The 20,512-nt window shown below is 54.2% G+C and overlaps 1 protein-coding gene across 3 annotated transcripts in view; it reads left to right on the plus strand.

Annotated features, from left to right (window-relative positions):
• CEP135 (centrosomal protein 135) overlaps positions 1–20,512 on the plus strand; it is a 196,679-nt gene that overhangs the window by 39,251 nt on the left and 136,916 nt on the right. The window lies entirely within an intron of this gene.

Raw genomic sequence — 20,512 nt, forward strand, 5'->3', positions numbered from 1 at the left:
TGATAGCATATGACAAATACCAGTCAATGGTGTAATTCACATGAACATTTTTATTCACGGATTCATGGTCTGCATGTAAGAAATTGCAATATGTACTCATCGTTTTTCAACTCAGACTTGGCCATTAAACTCAATGGGTGGGCTACGAAAAACTCATGCTATGCACACACTATTTTTATGGTATCTGTTTTTTACAGATAAATTTCAATTAACATTGAAAACAATATTTTTCTATCACTGATTGGGGGACACAGGAAACTATGGGTGTATGCTGCTGCCACTAGGAGGCTGACATTGGCAATAAAAATGTTAGCTCCTCTTAAGTAGGATACACCCACCAACCGGGGGCAAGCTGGTCAGTTTTAGTGTAGTGTCTGTAGGAGGCAAACACGGTGCTGCATTCAGCCCCATTCTTACCTTAGATTTGTTGTTTGTTTTATTTTGTGTTTTTTTTTTTTTTTTTTTGTTTTTTTTTGTTTTTTTTTTAATGATTTTACTTTTTTCTTCATCGTTCCTTATGGGAGACCCAGACCATGGGTGTATAGCTTCTGCCTCCGGAGGACACACAAAGTACTACACTAAAAAGTGTAGCTCCTCCCTCCTAGCATATACACCCCCTGGATAACCAAATATAGCCAGTTCAATGCTTTGTGTTCAGGAGGCACACATCCACATCATGCATTCTCATCTGATTTCTTTATCGTTCCTTATGGGAGACCCAAACCATGGGTGTATAGCTACTGCCTCCGGAGGACACACAAAGTACTACACTCAAACGTGTAGCTCCTCCCTCCGGGCTATATACACCCCCTGGATGACAATCTACCCAGTTCAATGCTTTGTGTTTCAGGAGGATACACACACTTGCATTCTCTGATATTTTTTTTTTATTTTTATTTTAAAGATTTGGAAGAAAAGCGGGTCCAGTCTGGACTCCCGGCATGTCCCTTCACACCCCACTCTGTCGGGTGCTGTTAAGGTTGACTTTATAAGGCTGGAGCCTTCACATGCCGCGCTCCTTCACACCCTCTGTCGAGGCTCTGTTTGAAGTGGGAGCCTCCACGGTCCTCTCTGCTTGCAGAAGGCCGGTCTCCATCCGCAGCCCTGTCTGGTCCCTGCTGGAAGGAGCGTTAACCCCCACTCAGGGACATGGCCCTGCGTCTCAAAAGCTAAGTATTGAGACGTTTTTTCAGGGGTCCCGGGTACTTTTATTGGGGGGACAGTATGTGCTTTAGCGTTACTGTTAATTCCGGCCGGTTCTGGGGGTTTCCCCTGAGAACCGCGCCGAAGGTGCCTGCTCGTCGGCCGCATTTTAAAATCTAGGCCCCGGCTTCAGTTTGGGCCTAGTTTCGGTTTTGGCTTCTCTGCATGTTTTGCATACAGCGCCACCCACCGCCCGACCAGCAGAGGGGAGGGCACTCCTCTCTGGGGAGATGTTCCCTCCCCTGTATTTCTTCCTGTATCTCTCTGCCCTCCGTGTTTTCTCGCCCCCCCTCTTCTCCCAGCGCCATTTTTTCAGCGTTCTTGCACTGTAAGACGCTGGATGCTGCAGCTGCATACTGTTAGAAGGCTGTCGCTTCTCAGAGGAGCGGTGGAATCCGGAGGGCACACAGAGAGCAAGGGCTGGTAAGCCACAACCTCTGGTTGTGGACTTTTATTACACTCTCAGACACTCTACAGGAGTGTATTCTGGCTGCAGAGCTTCCACCTCAGCAGCATGTCTGTTACTAGGAGCAAGGCTGCAAACATGTACGCTATATGCACTGCATGTAAGCTCATTCTGCCAGAGCCAAGCACATACCCACATTGTGATGCCTGTGCTAACATGTTTGTGTCTCAGCCTGGAGCCGCCTCAGGGGTCCCTCTGGCTGCTCCGGCCCAGGTGGCTGAACCCCCGGCTTGGGTAGCTTCCTTTTCACAAGCTATTTCCCAGTCTTTTGCCGACTCCATGGGGCAGCTGTCCCGGACACTGCTGTCCATGCATCATCCCCCCTCTCAGGGTGTCTCTGCGGCTCCTAGCTCGGCAGAGCCCTCAGAGCATGTCCTAGGACCCCGTCCCCCTAAACGGAGACGCAGGGAACCTTCTCCTTCCTCGTCCCACGGCTCTGATTCACAGGCCGAGGTGCAGGGCGAGGAAGATTCGTTTACTGTGGGCTCAGACGCTGCCTCTATGTACCCCATTGACTTGTCTGAGGGTGATGCGGATGTTAGTGACTTGATTGCGTCCATTAACTCCGTACTGAACCTCAACCCACAAGAGTCAGAGGAACAACCCTCTCTGGTAGAGGTACACCAGTTTACCTCTCCTAAGAAACCTAGGAGTATGTTTTTTAACCACTCCAGCTTTCAGACCACTGTTAACAAGCCCAGGGCCTGTCCTGACAAACGTTTTCCGAAGCGTAGTTCAGATGACCGTTTTCCTTTTCCACCAGAGGTGGTTAAGGAATGGGCACAGTCCCCAAAGGTAGACCCTCCGGTGTCCAGAATCTCAGCCCGCACAGTCGTAGCTGTGGCTGATGGCACTTCTCTTAAGGATCCCACTGACCGCCAGGTTGACCTTCTGGCCAAGTCTGTATATGAGGCGGCAGGAGCCTCGTTCTCCCCGTCTTTTGCGGCAGTGTGGGCTCTTAAGGCAGTCTCTGCTTCTCTGGCAGAGATTCATTCCCTCTCCAGGGACTCTATTCCTGAGACGGATGCCTTAACTTCTCAAGCTTCGGCTTTTGCATCCTACGCCATGTCTGCCATCCTGGAGGCTTCTCACCGCACTGCGGTGGCCTCCGCTAACTCCCTCGCGATCCGCAGGATCTTGTGGCTTCGAGAGTGGAAAGCAGACGCTTCCTCTAAGAAGTACCTTGCGAGTCTCCCTTTTACTGGGTCCCGGCTGTTTGGGGAACAGCTGGATGACATAATTAAGGAAGCTACTGGCGGGAAGAGTACTTCCCTGCCACAAGCTAAACCCAAGAAACCTGTCCAGGGCAGGAACCAATCGAGGTTTCGTTCCTTTCGTTCCTCTAACTGGTCGTCCTCTAAGCCCTCGACCTCGTCCACTACCGCAGCCAAGGATCGTAAATCCAACTGGCGCGCAAAGCCGCGTCCTCAAAAGACCGGAGGAGCCGCTGCCACTAAGGCAGCCTCCTCGTGACTATCTAACCGCGCCAGCAACGTCCTTGGTCGGTGGCAGGCTTTCCCACTTTGGCGACGTGTGGTTGCAACACGTCTCCGATCAGTGGGTGCGGGATATCATCTCCCACGGCTACAGGATAGAATTTTCTTCAAGCCCGCCAAACAGATTTTTTCTGTCCACCCCCCCCCCTGCTCCAAAGCCGCCGCCTTCTCTCAGGCCGTGGCATCCCTGCAGGCCAACGGTGTAATTGTTCCGGTTCCCGCCCGGGAACGGTTCAGCGGTTTCTACTCAAACCTCTTTCTAGTCCCCAAAAAGGACGGTTCCTTCCGACCCATCCTGGACCTCAAGCTTCTCAACAAGCATGTTCAGGTGCGGCACTTTCGCATGGAATCTCTGAGATCGGTCATTGCATCAATGACCCAAGGAGATTTTCTGGCATCCATCGACATCAGAGATGCCTATCTGCATGTGTCTATTGCGGTTTCACACCAGCGTTGGCTACGCTTTGCGATCGGAGAGGAACATTTCCAATTTGTGGCTCTCCCCTTCGGCTTAGCCACGGCCCCTCGAGTATTCACCAAGGTCATGGCAGCAGTGGTTGCGGTCCTGCACCTCCAGGGGTTGGCAGTGATTCCTTACCTGGACGACCTTCTAGTCAAGGCCTCATCCAGTGCAGACTGCCAGCGGAGTGTCTCTCTCACTCTCGCCACGCTAGTTCAGTTCGGGTGGCTTGTCAACCTGCCCAAGTCCACTCTGATCCCGACCCAGGTGCTTTTGTACCTAGGGATGCAATTCGAGACTCTGCCGGCACTTGTCAAGTTGCCCTTAGTCAAACAGCAGTCCCTTCGTCTGGCGGTGCGCTCTCTGCTGAGGCACCGCCGTCATTCCATCAGACACCTCATGCAGGTGCTGGGTCAGATGGTGGCGTCCATGGAAGCGGTTCCCTTTGCTCAGTTCCATCTGCGTCCCCTGCAGCTGGACATTCTCCGCTGTTGGGACAAGCGGATCTCTTCCTTGCACAGGCAGGTGGCTCTGTCGTCACAGACCAGGAGCTCCCTTCAGTGGTGGCTTCGGCCTCTCTCTCTGTCCCAGGGCCGCTCCTTCCTGACTCCGTCCTGGGTGATCCTCACCACGGATGCCAGCCTCTCCGGTTGGGGAGCAGTATTTCTCCATCACCGAGCTCAGGGCACTTGGACTCCGTCCGAATCAGCCCTCTCGATCAATGTGCTGGAGATCAGAGCTGTGTTTCTAGCTCTCCTAGCCTTTCACCACCTGTTGGCGGGCAAGCACATTCGAGTTCAGTCGAACAACGCGACAGCGGTTTCCTACATCAATCACCAGGGCGGGACTCACAGCCGTCTGGCGATGTTGGAGGTTCAACGAATCCTCCAGTGGACTGAGGACTCCAAGTCCACCATGTCTGCAGTACACATCCCAGGCGTGGAAAACTGGGAGGCCGATTACCTCAGCCGTCAAACCGTGGACAGCGGCGAGTGGGCCCTGCACCCGTCAATGTTCAGATCAATCTGCCGCAAGTGGGGCACTCCGGAAGTGGACCTAATGGCATCCCGGCACAACAACAAGGTTCCGGTTTACGTGGCTCGCTCCCACGATCCTCAAGCCTTCGCAGCAGACGCACTGGTTCAAGATTGGTCTCAGTTCCGTCTGGCCTATGTGTTTCCCCCTCTAGCGCTCTTGCCCAGGGTTCTGCGCAAGATCAGAATGGAGGGCCGTCGAGTCATACTCATTGCTCCGGACTGGCCCAGGCGAGCTTGGTACCCAGACCTGCTCCGTCTGTCCGTAGAGGTGCCGTGGCATCTCCCGGACCGCCCAGACCTTCTCTCTCAAGGTCCGTTCTTCCGCCAGATTTCTGCGGCTCTCAGATTGACGGCGTGGCTCTTGAGTCCTGGATCCTAACGGCTTCAGGCATTCCCTCTGAGGTCATCTCCACCATGACTCAGGCTCGGAAGTCTTCCTCGGCCAAGATTTATCACAGGACTTGGAGGATTTTCCTGTCCTGGTGTCGCTCTTCCGACCATGCCCCTTGGCCGTTCTCCTTGCCGACCATCCTGTCTTTTCTACAGTCCGGTCTACAGCTAGGACTGTCCCTCAATTCCCTCAAGGGACAGGTGTCGGCTCTGTCGGTATTGTTCCAGCGACGTATCGCCCGACTGGCTCAGGTGCGCACTTTCATGCAGGGCGCATCTCACATCATTCCTCCTTACCGGAGGCCCTTGGATCCCTGGGACCTTAATCTGGTCCTCACGGCCTTACAAAAACCCCCCTTTGAGCCTCTCAGGGAGGTTCCCTTGTTTCGACTTTCACAGAAAGTTGTTTTTCTAGTAGCCATAACTTCTCTCAGGAGAGTCTCTGATTTGGCTGCGCTCTCTTCGGAGTCACCTTTTTTGGTGTTTCACCAAGACAAGGTGGTTCTTCGTCCGTCTCCGGACTTTCTCCCTAAGGTGGTGTCTCCTTTCCACCTTAACCAGGACATTTCATTGCCTTCTCTTTGTCCGGCCCCTGTGCATCGCTTTGAAAAGGCGTTGCATACCTTGGATTTGGTGCGGGCGCTCCGAATCTATGTGTCACGCACTGCCGTTTTTAGGCGGTGCACCTCACTTTTTGTGCTAACCACTGGTCAGCGCAAGGGTCTCGCTGCTTCTAAACCGACCCTAGCTCGTTGGATCAGGTCGGCTATCACCGATGCCTACCAGTGTTCTCAGGCGCCTCCCCCGCCAGGGATTAAGGCGCACTCGACCAGAGCTGTCGGTGCCTCCTGGGCTTTCAGGCACCAGGCTACGGCTCAGCAGGTTTGTCAGGCTGCCACGTGGTCCAGTCTGCACACTTTTTCGAAGCACTACCAAGTGCATGCTCATGCTTCGGCAGATGCGAGCTTGGGCAGACGCATTCTTCAGGCAGCTGTCGCCCATTTGTGAAGTTAGGTTTTGCCTACTTCTCAGTTGGTTTATTCCCACCCATGGACTGCTTTGGAACGTCCCATGGTTTGGGTCTCCCATAAGGAACGATAAAGAAAAAGAGAATTTTGTTTACTTACCGTAAATTCTTTTTCTTATAGTTCCGACATGGGAGACCCAGCACCCTCCCTGTTGCCTGTTGGCAGTTTTTTGTTCCGTGTGTTTCACCGGCTGTTGTTAGTAGTCAGAGTTACGGTTATTCCGAGTTTTACTCTATCTCTACTTATGGGTGGATGTCCTCCTTCAGCTTTTGCACTGAACTGGGTAGATTGTCATCCAGGGGGTGTATATAGCCCGGAGGGAGGAGCTACACGTTTGAGTGTAGTACTTTGTGTGTCCTCCGGAGGCAGTAGCTATACACCCATGGTTTGGGTCTCCCATGTCGGAACTATAAGAAAAAGAATTTACGGTAAGTAAACAAAATTCTCTTTTTTGATTTTAAAGAGTTTGAAGAAAAGCGGGTCCAAGCCTGGACTCCCAGCATGTCCCTTCTCACCCCACTGTGTCGGCGGTGTTGTTAAGGTTGATTTCAAGGCTGGAGCCTTACATGCCGCGCTCCTTCACCATCCCTCGGGCTCTGGCTTGAAGTGGGAGCCAGCACGGTTCTCACTGCTTTGCAGGAGACCGGTCTCCATCCGCAGCCCTTTCAGGACCCTGCCGGACGGAGCACTCATCCCTCAGGGACCTGGCCCTGCGTCTCACAAGCTAAGTATTGAGACGTTATTGTCAGGGGGGTCCCTTGTACTTTAATGTTGGGGAGAGTGTGTTATGTAACCTTTGTGACATTTCCGGCCGGTTCTCCGGTTTTCACCAGAGAACCGCGCCGAGGGTGCCTGAGCGCCGGCCGCATTGTAAAATTTAGGCCCCGGCTTCGGCTGCGGCCTAGTTTCGTTTTCACTGCCCCTGCATGTCAGTCATGCAGAGGGACAGTGCGGCGCCGCCCACCGGCCGTTCAGCACATGGGAGGACACTCCTCTCTGAGGAGATGTTCCCCTCCCCTGTATATCCCCTTGGCCCTCCGGTTCCCGCTCTTGGACTAGGCCCCGCCCCCCCTCCTCACTCCGGCGCCATTTCTTTTTCGCTCCTAATTGGGAGACCCAGACAATTGGGTGTATAGCTACTGCCTCCGGAGGCCGCACAAAGTACTACACTTAAAAGTGTAAGGCCCCTCCCCTTCTGGCTATACACCCCCCCCGTGGGAGCACGGGTCCTCCAGTTTTTTGCTTTGTGCGAAGGAGGTCAGACACGCACGCATAGCTCCACTGTTTAGTCAGCAGCAGCTACTGACTATGTCGGATGGAAGAAAAGAGGACCCATACCAGGGTCCCCAGCATGCTCCCTTCTCACCCCACTTTCTGTCGGTGGTGCTTGTTAAGGTTGAGGTACCCATTGCGGGTACGGAGGCTGGAGCCCACATGCTGATTCCTTCCCCATCCCCATTAGGGCTCTGGGCGAAGTGGGATTTTACCGGTCTCCAGGCACAGAGACCGTGCTCCATCCGCAGCCCCTGGAGAAGCCGCTGGATTTGGAGCTGAGTATCGTCAGGGACATGGCCCTGCTCCGTCAAGGTACTCTGTGTCCCCGTGCATACGCGCGCACACCGCAGCATTGCTGGGTGTGTTAGTGCGCCGGGGACAACAGCGCTGCTGCGCTTGTGCCATTTCCTCACTTCAGCTTAGCTGAGTGGGTAGACTCAGGGAGAACGGTCGCGCCGGCCGCTGGGACTGCGACGCGGCTGGGACTTGTGGTGCGCCGGGGACTTCCGCGCTGGCCGTGCATATATCACGGCCGCGCTTATTACTACAGTCCCCGGCTTTTGCGGCCTAGTTCGTTCGTTCCCGCCTCCGCACCTGCCAGTCAGGAGGAGGGCGGGACGCTGTACAGAGCATCAGCGCTGAGGGCTGGAGTCGTTTTTACATACTCCAGCCCTCACACCAGGCACAGTAGGACGCAGTTTCCCGCTCTTTGTTTGTGGCACGCCCACGGTCCGCCCCTCTTCACAGAACGCCGGCAGCCATTCCTGCCTGCACGCTGAGCTGCAGAGGGGAGACGGGGAGACCCAGACACGGGATTCTACGGCCTCATACCCGCTGTTCAGCAGGCGGTAAGCAGCCCTCAAGGGCTCACCCCCACTTGTGCCGTTTGTATACTGAGTATTTTGTGTTTGCAAATACTTTGTACTGTACGGTCGCTGGTGATTCTCGGCTATATACCCTCCTAGATTACAAGGAGGCAACAGCATGTCGTCCGCAAAACGCAAGGGTGCCAAGGCACAGACATTATATGCTGCCTGTACCGCATGTGGGGCTGCTCTACCGGCAGGTTCCACTGACCCCCATTGTGTGCAGTGCTCGGCCCCTGTGCAACTTGCACAGCCGGGGCCTCTGCTGGACGTGACCCAGGGTGTACCACCTGTGAATGCTGTCCAGGTGACAGGAACGGAGGCAGCTTCACAGCAGGAGAAATTCCATTTCAGATATCCCAAGCGTAAATTAAGCACTTTTCTGGACCACGCTGACTTTAGAGATGCAATCCAGAAACACCACTTTTATCCTGAGAAGCGGTTTTCTAAACGGCTTAAAGATACACGCTATCCTTTTCCCCCTGACGTGGTCAAGGGTTGGACCCAGTGTCCCAAGGTGGACCCTCCAATCTCCAGGCTTGCAGCTAGATCCTTAGTTGCAGTAGAAGATGGAGCGGCACTTAAAGATGCCACTGACAGGCAGATGGAGCTCTGGCTGAAATCCATCTATGAAGCTATTGGAGCGTCGTTGGCGCCAGCTTTTGCAGCCGTATGGGCACTCCAAGCCATTTCAGCTGGGCTTATACAAGTCGACTCGGTCACACGTACATCTGCCCCGCAGGTGGCACCATTGACCTCTCAAATGTCTGCATTCGCGTCTTACGCGATTAATGCTGTCCTGGACTCTACGAGCCGTACGGCGGTGGCGTCAGCCAACTCCGTGGTTTTGCGCAGAGCCCTGTGGTTGAGAGAATGGAAAGCAGATTCTGCTTCCAAGAAGTGCTTAACCAGTTTGCCCTTTTCTCGTGACCGATTGTTTGGGGAGCGTTTGGATGAAATCATTAAACACTCCAAGGGTAAGGACTCTTCCTTACCTCAACACAGACAAAACAAGCCCCAACAAAGGAGGGGTCAGTCTGGTTTTCGGTCCTTTCGAGGCTCAGGCAGGTCCCAATTCTCCTCGTCCAAGAGGACTCAAAAGGATCAGAGAGGCTCAGATTCTTGGCGGACGCAGTCACGCCCAAAAAAGACAGCAGGAAGAACCGTTACCAAGACGGCTTCCTCATGACTTTCAGCCTCCTCTCTCCGCATCCTCGGTCGGTGGCAGGCTCTCCCGCTTTGGCGGCATTTGGCTGTCACAGGTCAAAGACCGTTGGGTGAGGGACATTCTGTCTCACGGGTACAGGATAGAGTTCAGCTCTCGTCCTCCAACTCGTTTTTTCAGAACTTCCCCACCGCCCGACCGAGCCGATGCTCTGCTGCAGGCGGTGGCCGCTCTAAAGGCGGAAGGAGTGGTGACTTCCGTTCCTCTTCAGGAACAAGGTCACGGTTTTTACTCCAATCTGTTTGTGGTGCCAAAGAAGGACGGGTCCTTTCGGCCCGTCCTGGATCTAAAGTTGCTCAACAAACACGTAAAAACCAGGAGGTTCCGGATGGAATCTCTCCGCTCCGTCATAGCCTCAATGTCTCAAGGAGATTTCTTAGCATCAATAGACATCAAGGATGCTTATCTTCACGTGCCGATTGCGCCAGAGCATCAGCGTTTTCTACGCTTCGTTATAGAAAGCGAACACCTGCAGTTCGTAGCGTTACCTTTCGGGCTGGCAACAGCCCCTCGGGTCTTCACCAAGGTCATGGCAGCAGTAGTAGCTGTCCTGCACTCGCAGGGTCACTCCGTGATCCCGTATTTGGACGATCTACTTATAAAGGCACCCTCTCAAGAGGCATGCCAACACAGTCTGAACGTGGCACTGAAGACTCTCCAGAGTTTCGGGTGGATTATCAACTTTTCAAAGTCAAATCTAACCCCGACCCAATCACTAACATATCTTGGCATGGAGTTTCATACTCTCTCAGCGATAGTGAAGCTTCCACTGGACAAGCAGTGCTCTCTGCAGACAGGGGTGCAATCTCTCCTGCAGAACCAGTCCCACTCCTTGAGGCGCCTCATGCATTTCCTAGGGAAGATGGTGGCAGCAATGGAAGCAGTCCCTTTCGCGCAGTTTCATCTGCGCCCTCTACAATGGGACATTCTCCGCCAATGGGACGGGAAGTCGACGTCCCTCGACAGGGATGTCTCCCTCTCTCAGGCAACCAAGGACTCTCTCCGATGGTGGCTTCTTCCCACCTCATTGTCAAAAGGAAAGTCATTCCTACCCCCATCCTGGGCGGTGGTCACGACAGATGCGAGCCTATCAGGGTGGGGAGCAGTGTTTCTTCACCACAGGGCTCAGGGTACGTGGACTCAGAGAGAGTCCACCCTTCAGATCAATGTTCTGGAAATCAGAGCAGTCTATCTTGCTCTGCGAGCCTTCCAACAGTGGCTGGAGGGCAAGCAGATCCGGATTCAGTCGGACAATTCCACAGCGGTGGCGTACATCAACCACCAAGGGGGAACACGCAGTCGACAAGCCTTTCAAGAAGTCCGGCGGATTCTGACGTGGGTGGAAAACACAGCATCCACCATATCCGCAGTTCACATCCCAGGCGTGGAACGGACGTGTTTCAGGAGATCTGTCGCCGCTGGGGAATGCCGGACGTCGACCTGATGGCGTCACGGCACAACAACAAGGTCCCGGTTTTCATGGCACGGTCTCACGATCACCGAGCTCTGGCGGCAGACGCCTTAGTTCAGGATTGGTCGCAGTTCCGACTACCTTATGTGTTCCCACCTCTGGCATTGTTGCCCAGAGTGATCCGCAAAATCAGGTCCGACTGCCGTTGCGCCATTCTCGTCGCTCCAGACTGGCCAAGGAGGTCGTGGTACCCGGATCTGTGGCATCTCACGGTAGGACAACCGTGGGCGCTACCAGGCCGTCCACACTTGCTGTCTCAAGGGCCGTTTTTCCATCTGAATTCTGCGGCCCTGAACCTGACTGTGTGGCCATTGAGTCCTGGATCCTAGGGACCTCAGGTTTATCTCATGATGTTGTTGCCACCATGAGACAGGCTAGGAAACCATCCTCCGCCAAGATCTACCACAGAACGTGGAAGATATTCTTATCTTGGTGCTCTGCTCAGGGAGTTTCTCCCTGGCCATTTGCATTGCCTATTTTTCTTTCCTTCCTGCAGTCTGGGTTGGAAAAAGGTTTGTCGCTTAGCTCCCTTAAAGGACAAGTCTCTGCGCTATCCGTATTCTTTCAGAAGCGCCTGGCGCGACTTCCTAAGGTACGCACGTTCCTGCAAGGGGTTTGTCATATCATTCCCCCTTACAGGCGGCCATTGGAACCCTGGGATCTGAACAAGGTTCTGATTGCTCTCCAGAAGCCACCTTTCGAGCCTATGAAGGAGATTTCCTTTTCTCGGCTTTCACAGAAAGTGGCTTTTCTGGTGGCGATCACGTCTCTTCGGAGAGTGTCAGAGCTGGCGGCGTTATCTTGCAAATCTCCCTTCCTGGTGTTTCACCAAGACAAGGTAGTACTGCGTCCAATTCCAGAGTTTCTTCCCAAGGTGGTATCTTCCTTTCATCTCAATCAGGATATCACTTTACCATCTTTGTGTCCGCATCCAGTTCACCAATTTGAAAAGGGTTTACATCTGTTGGACCTGGTGAGAGCACTCAGGATCTACATTTCCCGCACGGCGTCTCTGCGCCGTTCGGATGCACTCTTTATCCTGGTCGCTGGTCAGCATAAAGGGTCGCAAGCTTCCAAATCCACCCTTGCGCGGTGGATCAAGGAACCAATTCTTCACGCCTACCGTTCTGCTGGGCTTCCGACTCCTTCTGGACTGAAGGCCCATTCTACCAGAGCCGTGGGTGCGTCCTGGTCATTACGGCATCAGGCTACGGCTCAGCAGGTGTGCCAGGCGGCTACCTGGTCGAGTCTGCACACTTTCACCAAGCATTATCAGGTGCATACCTACGCTTCGGCGGATGCCAGCCTAGGTAGACAAGTCCTGCAGGCGGCGGTGGCCCACCTGTAAGAAAGGGCTGCCTGACAGCCCGATCGCGAGGTATTATTTTACCCACCCAGGGACTGCTTTTGGACGTCCCAATTGTCTGGGTCTCCCAATTAGGAGCGAAAAAGAAGGGAATTTTGTTTACTTACCGTAAATTCCTTTTCTTCTAGCTCCAATTGGGAGACCCAGCACCCGCCCTGTTTTTCTGAGGGTATTTGTTTTTCGGGTGCACATGTTGTTCATGTTAATAACTTACGTTCTCCGATATTGTTTATCGGATTGAATTTGTTTTTGAAACAGTTATTGGCTTTCCTCCTTCTTGCTTTTGCACTAAAACTGAAGGACCCGTGCTCCCACGGGGGGGTGTATAGCCAGAAGGGGAGGGGCCTTACACTTTTAAGTGTAGTACTTTGTGCGGCCTCCGGAGGCAGTAGCTATACACCCAATTGTCTGGGTCTCCCAATTGGAGCTAGAAGAAAAGGAATTTACGGTAAGTAAACAAAATTCCCTTCTTTATCAGCGTTCTCACACTGATCGGCGCTGGCTGCTGCATCTCTGCAACCTGTCTGGGGGTCCGAGCTGTGGAGTCCGGAGGGCACACAAAACGGTCTGGTAAGCCACAACCTCTGGTTTGTGGACTTTCTTATACACTCTCTGGGGGTCATTCTGAAGGAGTGTATTCTTTACTGCAGAGCCTCCACCTCAGCAGCATGTCTCACACTAGGAGCAAGGCTGCAAGGCTGTACTCAATATGCACTGCATGTAAGCTCGTACTGCCTGAACCGTGCACATATCCTCATTGTGATGCCTGCTCTAACATGGTGGTGCCTCAGCCTGGAGTCTCCCCAGTGGTCCCTCCGGCTGCTCCGGCCCCGTTGGCTGAACCCCCGGCTTGGGTAGAATTGTTTTCTAAGTCTATCTCCCAGTCCTTCGCCGACTCCATGGGACAGCTGTCCCGGACTCTGCTAACCATGCATTAGCCCCCTTCTCAAGGCACTTCTGCTGCAGAGGATTCTTCATCTGCTCCCAGACCCCGTCCTCCTAAAAGGAGACGCAGGGTCCCCTCTCCTTCCTCGTCCCGCGGCTCCGATTCACGAGCCGACTCGCAGGACGAGGAGGATATCTTTACTGGGGGCTCGGACGCTACCTCCATGTGCCCCATTGATCTGACCGAGGGTGATGCAGATGTGAGTGATTTGATTGCGTCCATTAATTCTGTACTGGACCTCAATCCGCCAGTATCAGAGGAGCAACCCTCTCTGGCAGAAAAGCACCAGTTTACCTTTTAACCACTCCAGTTTTAAAGCCACTGTGTCCAAGCCCAGAGCCTGTCCTGACAAACGCTTCCCAAAGCGTGGTTCTGATGACCGTTATCCTTTTCCACCAGAGGTGGTCAAGGAGTGGGCTCACTCACCAAAGGTAGACCCTCCGGTGTCTAGACTCTCAGCCCGGACAGTTGTATCTGTGGCTGATGGCACCTCACTTAAGGATCCCACTGACCGCCAGGTTGACCTCCTGGCCAAGTCTGTCTATGAGGCGGCAGGGGCCTCGTTCTCCCCATCCTTTGCAGCAGTGTGGGCTCTCAAAGCCATCTCTGCTTCCCTAGAGGAGATGCATTCCCTCACTAGGGACTCTATGCCTGAATTGGTTGCCTTAACTTCCCAGGCTTCAGCCTTTTCAGCCTACGCCATGTCTGCCATGCTGGAGGCCTCTCACCGCACTGCGGTGGCCTCCGCTAATTCCCTCGCTATCCGCAGGATCTTGTGGCTTCGACAGTGGAGGGAAGATGCTTCCTCAAAGAAGTACCTTGCTGGGCTCCCATTTGCTGGGTCCAGGCTGTTCGGTGAACAATTGGATGAAATAATTAAGGAGGCTACTGGCGGGAAGAGTACTTCCTTGCCACAGACTAAAACCAGGAAACCTGTCCAGGGCAGGAACCAGTCGAGGCTTCGTTCCTTTCGTTCCTCTAACTGGTCGTCCTCTAAGCCCTCGGCCTCATCCACTAACTCAGCCAAGGACCAGAAGCCCACCTGGCGCAAGAAGCCGCGTCCACAAAAGTCCGCAGGAGCTGCTGCCACCAAGGCAGCCTCCTCTTGACTATCTGGCCGAGCCAGCAACGTCCTTGGTCGGTGGCAGGCTCTCCCACTTTGGCGACGTGTGGTTTCAACACGTCTCTGATCAGTGGGTGCGGGATATCATCTCCCACGGCTACAGGATAGAGTTGTCTTCCAGCCCGCCAAACAGATTTTTTCTGTCAACTCCCCCCTGCTCCAAGGCCGCCGCCTTCTCTCAGGCCGTGGCATCCTTGCAGGCCAGCGGAGTAATTGTACCGGTTCCCGCCAGGGAACGGTTCAGAGGTTTTTACTCAAATCTCTTCCTAGTCCCCAAAAAGGACGGTTCCTTCCGGCCCATCCTGGATCTCAAGCTTCTCAACAAGCATGTTCAGGTGCGGCACTTTCGCATGGAGTCTCTGCGATCAGTCATTGCCTCAATGACCCAAGGAGATTTCCTGGCATCCATCGACATCAGAGATGCCTATCTGCATGTGCCAATTGCAGTTTCACACCAGCGTTGGCTACGTTTTGCAATCGGAGAGGAACATTTCCAATTCGTGGCTCTCCCCTTCGGGTTAGCCACGGCCCCTCGAGTATTTACCAAGGTCATGGCAGCAGTGGTTGCGGTTCTGCACCCCCAGGGGTTGGCAGTGATTCCTTACCTGGACGACCTTCTTGTTAAGGCTTCATCCAGCGCAGACTGTCAGCGAAGTGTCTCGCTCACTCTCGCCACTCTTGTTCAATTCGGGTGGCTTGTCAATCTGCCCAAGTCCACTCTGACCCCGACCCAAAAACTCACGTACCTAGGGATGCAATTCGAGACTCTGCCGGCACTTGTCAAGCTGCCCTTAGTCAAACAGCAGTCCCTCCATCTGGCGGTGCGCTCTCTGTTGAGGCCCCGCCGTCATTCCATCAGGCACCTCATGCAGGTGCTGGGTCAGATGGTGGCGTCAATGGAAGCGGTTCCCTTTGCCCAGTTCCATCTGCGTCCTCTGCAGCTGGACATTCTCCGCTGTTGGGACAAGCGGACTTCTTCCTTGCACAGGTTGGTGGCTCTGTCGCCACAGACCAGGAGCTCTCTTCAGTGGCTTCAGCCCCTCTCTCTGTCTCAGGGACGCTCCTTTCTGGCCCCGTCCTGGGTGATCCTCACCATGGATGCCAGTCTATCCGGCTGGGGAGCAGTAGTTCTCCACCACCGAGCACAGGGCACTTGGACTCCGTCCGAATCAGCCCTTTCGATCAATGTGCTGGAAATCAGAGCTGTGCTCTTAGCTCTCGTAGCCTTTCACCACCTGTTGGCGGGCAAGCACATTCGAGTCCAGTCAGACAACGCGACAGCAGTTGCCTACATCAATCACCAGGGCGGGACTCGCAGCCGCCTGGCAATGTTGGAGGTTCAACGCATCCTTCAGTGGACGGAGGACTCCAAGTCCACCATATCCGCAGTCCACATCTCAGGCGTAGAAAACTGGGAGGCAGATTATCTCAGCCGTCAAACCGTGGACAACGGCGAGTGGGCTCTGCATCCGGCAGTGTTCCGGTCGATCTGCCGCAAGTGGGGCACTCCGGAAGTGGATCTAATGGCATCCCGGCACAACAACAAGGTCCCGGTTTACGTGGCTCGCTCCCACGATCCTCAGGCCTTTGCAGCGGACGCGCTGGTTCAGGATTGGACCCAGTTCCGTCTGTCTTACGTGTTTCCCCCTCTAGTTCTCTTGCCCTGAGTCCTGCGCAAGATCAGAATGGAGGGCCGTCGGGTCATACTCATTGCTCCAGACTGGCCCAGGCGAGCTTGGTACCCAGACCTGCTCCGTCTGTCCGTAGAGGTGCCGTGGTATCTCCCGGACCGCCCAGACCTTCTCTCACAAGGTCCGTTTTTCCGCCAGAATTCTGCAGCTCTCAGATTGACGGCGTGGCTCTTGAGTCCTGGATCCTGACTGCTTCCGGCATTCCTCCCGAAGTCATCTCCACTATGACTCAGGCTCGGAAGTCTTCCTCGGCCAAAATTTACCACAGGACTTGGAGAATTTTCCTGTCCTGGTGTCGTTCTTCCGGCCATGCCCCTTGGCCTTTTTCCCTGCCGACCCTTCTGTCCTTCCTGCAGTCTGGTCTGCAGCTAGGACTATCCCTCAATTCCCTCAAGGGACAGGTCTCGGCTCTGTCGGTGTTGTTCCAGCGGCGTATCGCCCGGCTGGCTCAGGTGCGCACCTTCATGCAGGGCGCATCTCACATCATTCCACCTTACCGGCGGCCTCTGGATCCCTGGGACCTTAATTTGGTCCTCACGGCCTTGCAGAAACCCCCTTTTGAGCCACTTAGGGAGGTTTCTTTGTCTCGTCTTTCACAGAAAGTGGTCTTTCTAGTGGCCATAACTTCCCTCAGGAGAGTCTCTGATTTGGCTGCGCTCTCCTCGGAGTCACCTTTTTTGTTTTTTCACCAAGACAAGGTGGTTCTTCGTCCGTCTCCGGACTTTCTTCCTAAGGTGGTATCTCCTTTCCACCTTAACCAGGATATTTCCCTGCCTTCCTTTTGTCCGGCTCCTGTTCATCGCTTTGAAAAAGCGTTGCATACTCTGGATCTGGTGCGGGCGCTCCGGATCTATGTGTCTCGCACCGCTGCTCTTAGGCGGTGCACCTCTCTCTTTGTGCTGACCACGGGTCAGCGTAAGGGCCTCTCGGCTTCTAAGCCGACCCTCGCTCGCTGGATTAGGTCGGCCATTTCCGATGCCTACCAGTGTTCTCAGGTGCCTCCCCCGCCGGGGGTCAAGGCACACTCGACCAGAGCTGTCGGTGCCTCTTGGGCTTTCAGGCACCAGGCTACGGCTCAGCAGGTCTGTCAGGCTGCCACTTGGTCCAGTCTGCATACCTTTTCGAAGCACTACCAAGTGCATGCTCATGCTTCGGCAGATGCGAGCTTGGGCAGACACATCCTTCAGGCGGCTGTCGCCCATTTGTGAAGTTAGGTTTCGCCTACTTCTCAGTTTTCTGTTTATTCCCACCCATGGACTGCTTTGAGACGTCCCATGGTCTGGGTCTCCCATAAGGAACGATGAAGAAAAAGAGAATTTTGTTTACTTACGGTAAATTCTTTTTCTTATAGTTCCGACATGGGAGACCCAGCACCCTCCCTGTTGCCTGTTGGCAGTTTTCTTGTTCCGTGTGTTTTCACCGGCTGTTGTTGTAGACAGAGGTTCCGGTTGTTCCGGGTTTTGCTCTATCTCTACTTGTGTGTGGATGTCCTCCTTCAGCTTTTGCACTAAACTGGCTATATTTGGTTATCCAGGGGGTGTATATGCTAGGAGGGAGGAGCTACACTTTTTAGTGTAGTACTTTGTGTGTCCTCCGGCGGCAGAAGCTATACACCCATGGTCTGGGTCTCCCATGTCGGAACTATAAGAAAAAGAATTTACGGTATGTAAACAAAATTCTCTTTTCTTTGTCGCTCCATTGGGAGACCCAGACCATTGGGTGTATAGGCTATGTCTCCGGAGGCCGCACAAAGTATTACACTAAAAGTGTAAAGCCCCTCCCCTTCTGCCTATACACCTCCCGTGCTCCCACGGGCTCCTCAGTTTTTTGCTTTGTGCGAAGGAGGCAGACATGCACGCACAGCTCCACAGATTGGTCAGCAGCAGCTGCTGACTATGTCGGATGGAAGAAAAGTGGGCCCATATAGGGCCCCCAGCATGCTCCCTTCTCACCCCACTCTTGTCGGCGGTGTTGTTAAGGTTGAGGTATCCATTGCGGGTACGGAGGCTGGAGCCCACATGCTGTTTTCCTTCCCCATCCCCCTCAGGGCTCTGGGTGAAGTGGGATCCTATCGGTCTCCAGGCACAGGAGACCGTGCTCCATCCACAGCTCCTGAGGACACTGCTGGATAGGAGCCGGGTACCGTTCAGGGACATGGCCCTGCTACTTGGAGGTACTCTGTATCCCTGTGGGGACCGCGCGCAGCAACACTACAGCTTTGCTGGGTGTGCTAGTGCACCGGGGACCGCGGCGCTGACCGGGTTAAAATGTGCCATTACACACTCAGCGTTGCTGAGTGTGTTTTATGTATAGGGACTGCCGCGCTGACCGCCGCTGCCGCGGAAGCACTGCGGCGCGGCTGGGACTTGTAGTGCGCCGGGGACTTCCGCGCTGGCCGCGCATATACGGCGGCCGCGCTTATTACTCGAGTCCCCGGCTTTTTGCGGCCTAGTTTCCTTTTCCTCCCGCCCTCAGCCCTGACAGGCAGGGGAAGGGCGGGAAGCTGCACAGAACGAGCAGCACTGAGGGCTGGAGCATGCTTTGCATACTCCACCCCTCTCACTGTGCACAGTGCGGCTCCAGTTCCCGCACTTTCTCGGCCACGCCCACGACTCCCTCCTCTCCTCAGGACGCCGGCAGCCATTACTGTCAGCTCCTCGGACGCAGCAGAGGGGGACAAAGTCTGGGAGACCCAGGCAGGGACTTGGGTGGCCTCACAACCGCTTGAAGCGTGTGGTAAGCAGCACCTGTGGTGCTAGCCCCATTGTGCAGTAGTGTAACTATACTGTATATGTTTATGGTATATACTTTACACTGTATGGTGCACAGTTGATTTCTGGCTATATACCCTATTGTGTTGCTCAGGGAAGATAATAGCATGGCGCCCACAAAGGCAGGGGTGCCAAAACACAGGCTTATTATGCTGCCTGCGCCGCATGTACGACCCCGCTACCGGCAGGTTCCACTGACCCTCATTGTATACAGTGCTCGGGCCCTGTGACACTTACTCAGCCAGAGCCTCTGCTAAGAGGGGCCCAGGGGGAGCCACCTGCTGACAATGTCCAGGTGACGGGGACAGAGTTTGCAAAACTCTCTGAGACTATGGCTAAGATACTAGAAGCCTTGCAGTACAGGCTGGTATCTCAGCACAGGGACTCTGTTGAATCTTTGTTCCCTGGCCCCCCTCAGTTGGACCAACAATGTCCTCCAGGGGTATCTCATAGATCCCAGGCTGAGGGTTCTGACACAGACCCCAGCCCCAGACCGACTAAGCGAGCTCGCTTAGATTTTCCCTCGACATCATCATATTGTTCAGGGTCTCAGCGAGGGGAATCTCGAGTTGATGAAGCGGAGGTAGCTGATCAGGATTCTGATCCTGAGGGCGCTCTCAATCTTAATACTCCAGACGGGGACGCCATAGTGAACGATCTTATTGCATCCATCAATCAAATGCTGGATATTTCTCCCTCAGTCCCTCCAGCAGAGGAGTCGGCTTCTCAGCAGGAGAAATTCCGGTTCAGGTTCCCCAAGCGTACACAGAGTATGTTTCTGGACCACTCTGATTTCAGAGAGGCAGTCCAGAATCACCATGCTTGTCCAGATAAGCGTTTTTCTAAGCGCCTTAAGGATACACGTTATCCCTTTCCACCTGACGTGGTTAAAGGTTGGACTCAGTGTCCCAAAGTGGATCCTTCAATCTCCAGACTGGCGGCTAGATCCATACTTGCAGTGGAAGATGGGGCTTCACTCAAGGATGCCACTGACAGGCAGATGGAGCTCTGGTTGAAATCCATCTATGAAGCGATTGGCGCTTCTTTTGCCCCAGCATTCGCAGCCGTATGGGCGCTACAAGCTATCTCAGCAGGTCAAGCGCAAATTGAAGCAGCCACATGCACGTCCGCGCCACAAGTGGCGTCCATTACCACTCAGACCTCGGCATTTGCGTCTTACGCTATTAATGCTGTCCTGGACTCTGCGAGCCGTACGGCGGTGGCAGCCGCCAATTCGGTGGTACTCCGCAGGGCCTTGTGGCTACGGGAATGGAAGGCAGATTCTGCTTCCAAAAAAGCGCTTAACCAGTTTGCCAATTTCTGGCGATAGATTGTTTGGCGAGCGTTTGGATGAAATCATCAAACAATCCAAGGGAAAGGATACATCCTTACCACAGCCCAAACCGAACATACCCCAACGGAGGAGAGGGCAGTCGAGGTTTCGGTCCTTTCGGGGCGCGGGAAGGTCCCAATTCTCCTCGTCCAAAAGGCCTCAGAAAGAGCAAAGGAACTCTGATGCATGGCGGTCTAAGTCACGTCCTAAAAAGACCACCGGAGGGGCAGCTAACAAAGCGGCTTCCTCATGACTTTCGACCTCCTCATCCCGCATCCTCGGTCGGTGGCAGGCTCTCCCGCTTTTGCGACACCTGGCTGCCACGAATAAAAGACCGCTGGGTGAGAGACATTCTGTCTCACGGT

Source organism: Anomaloglossus baeobatrachus, chromosome 1 (assembly GCF_048569485.1).
Source record: "Anomaloglossus baeobatrachus isolate aAnoBae1 chromosome 1, aAnoBae1.hap1, whole genome shotgun sequence".
Classification (NCBI taxonomy): Eukaryota; Metazoa; Chordata; class Amphibia; order Anura; family Aromobatidae; genus Anomaloglossus; species Anomaloglossus baeobatrachus.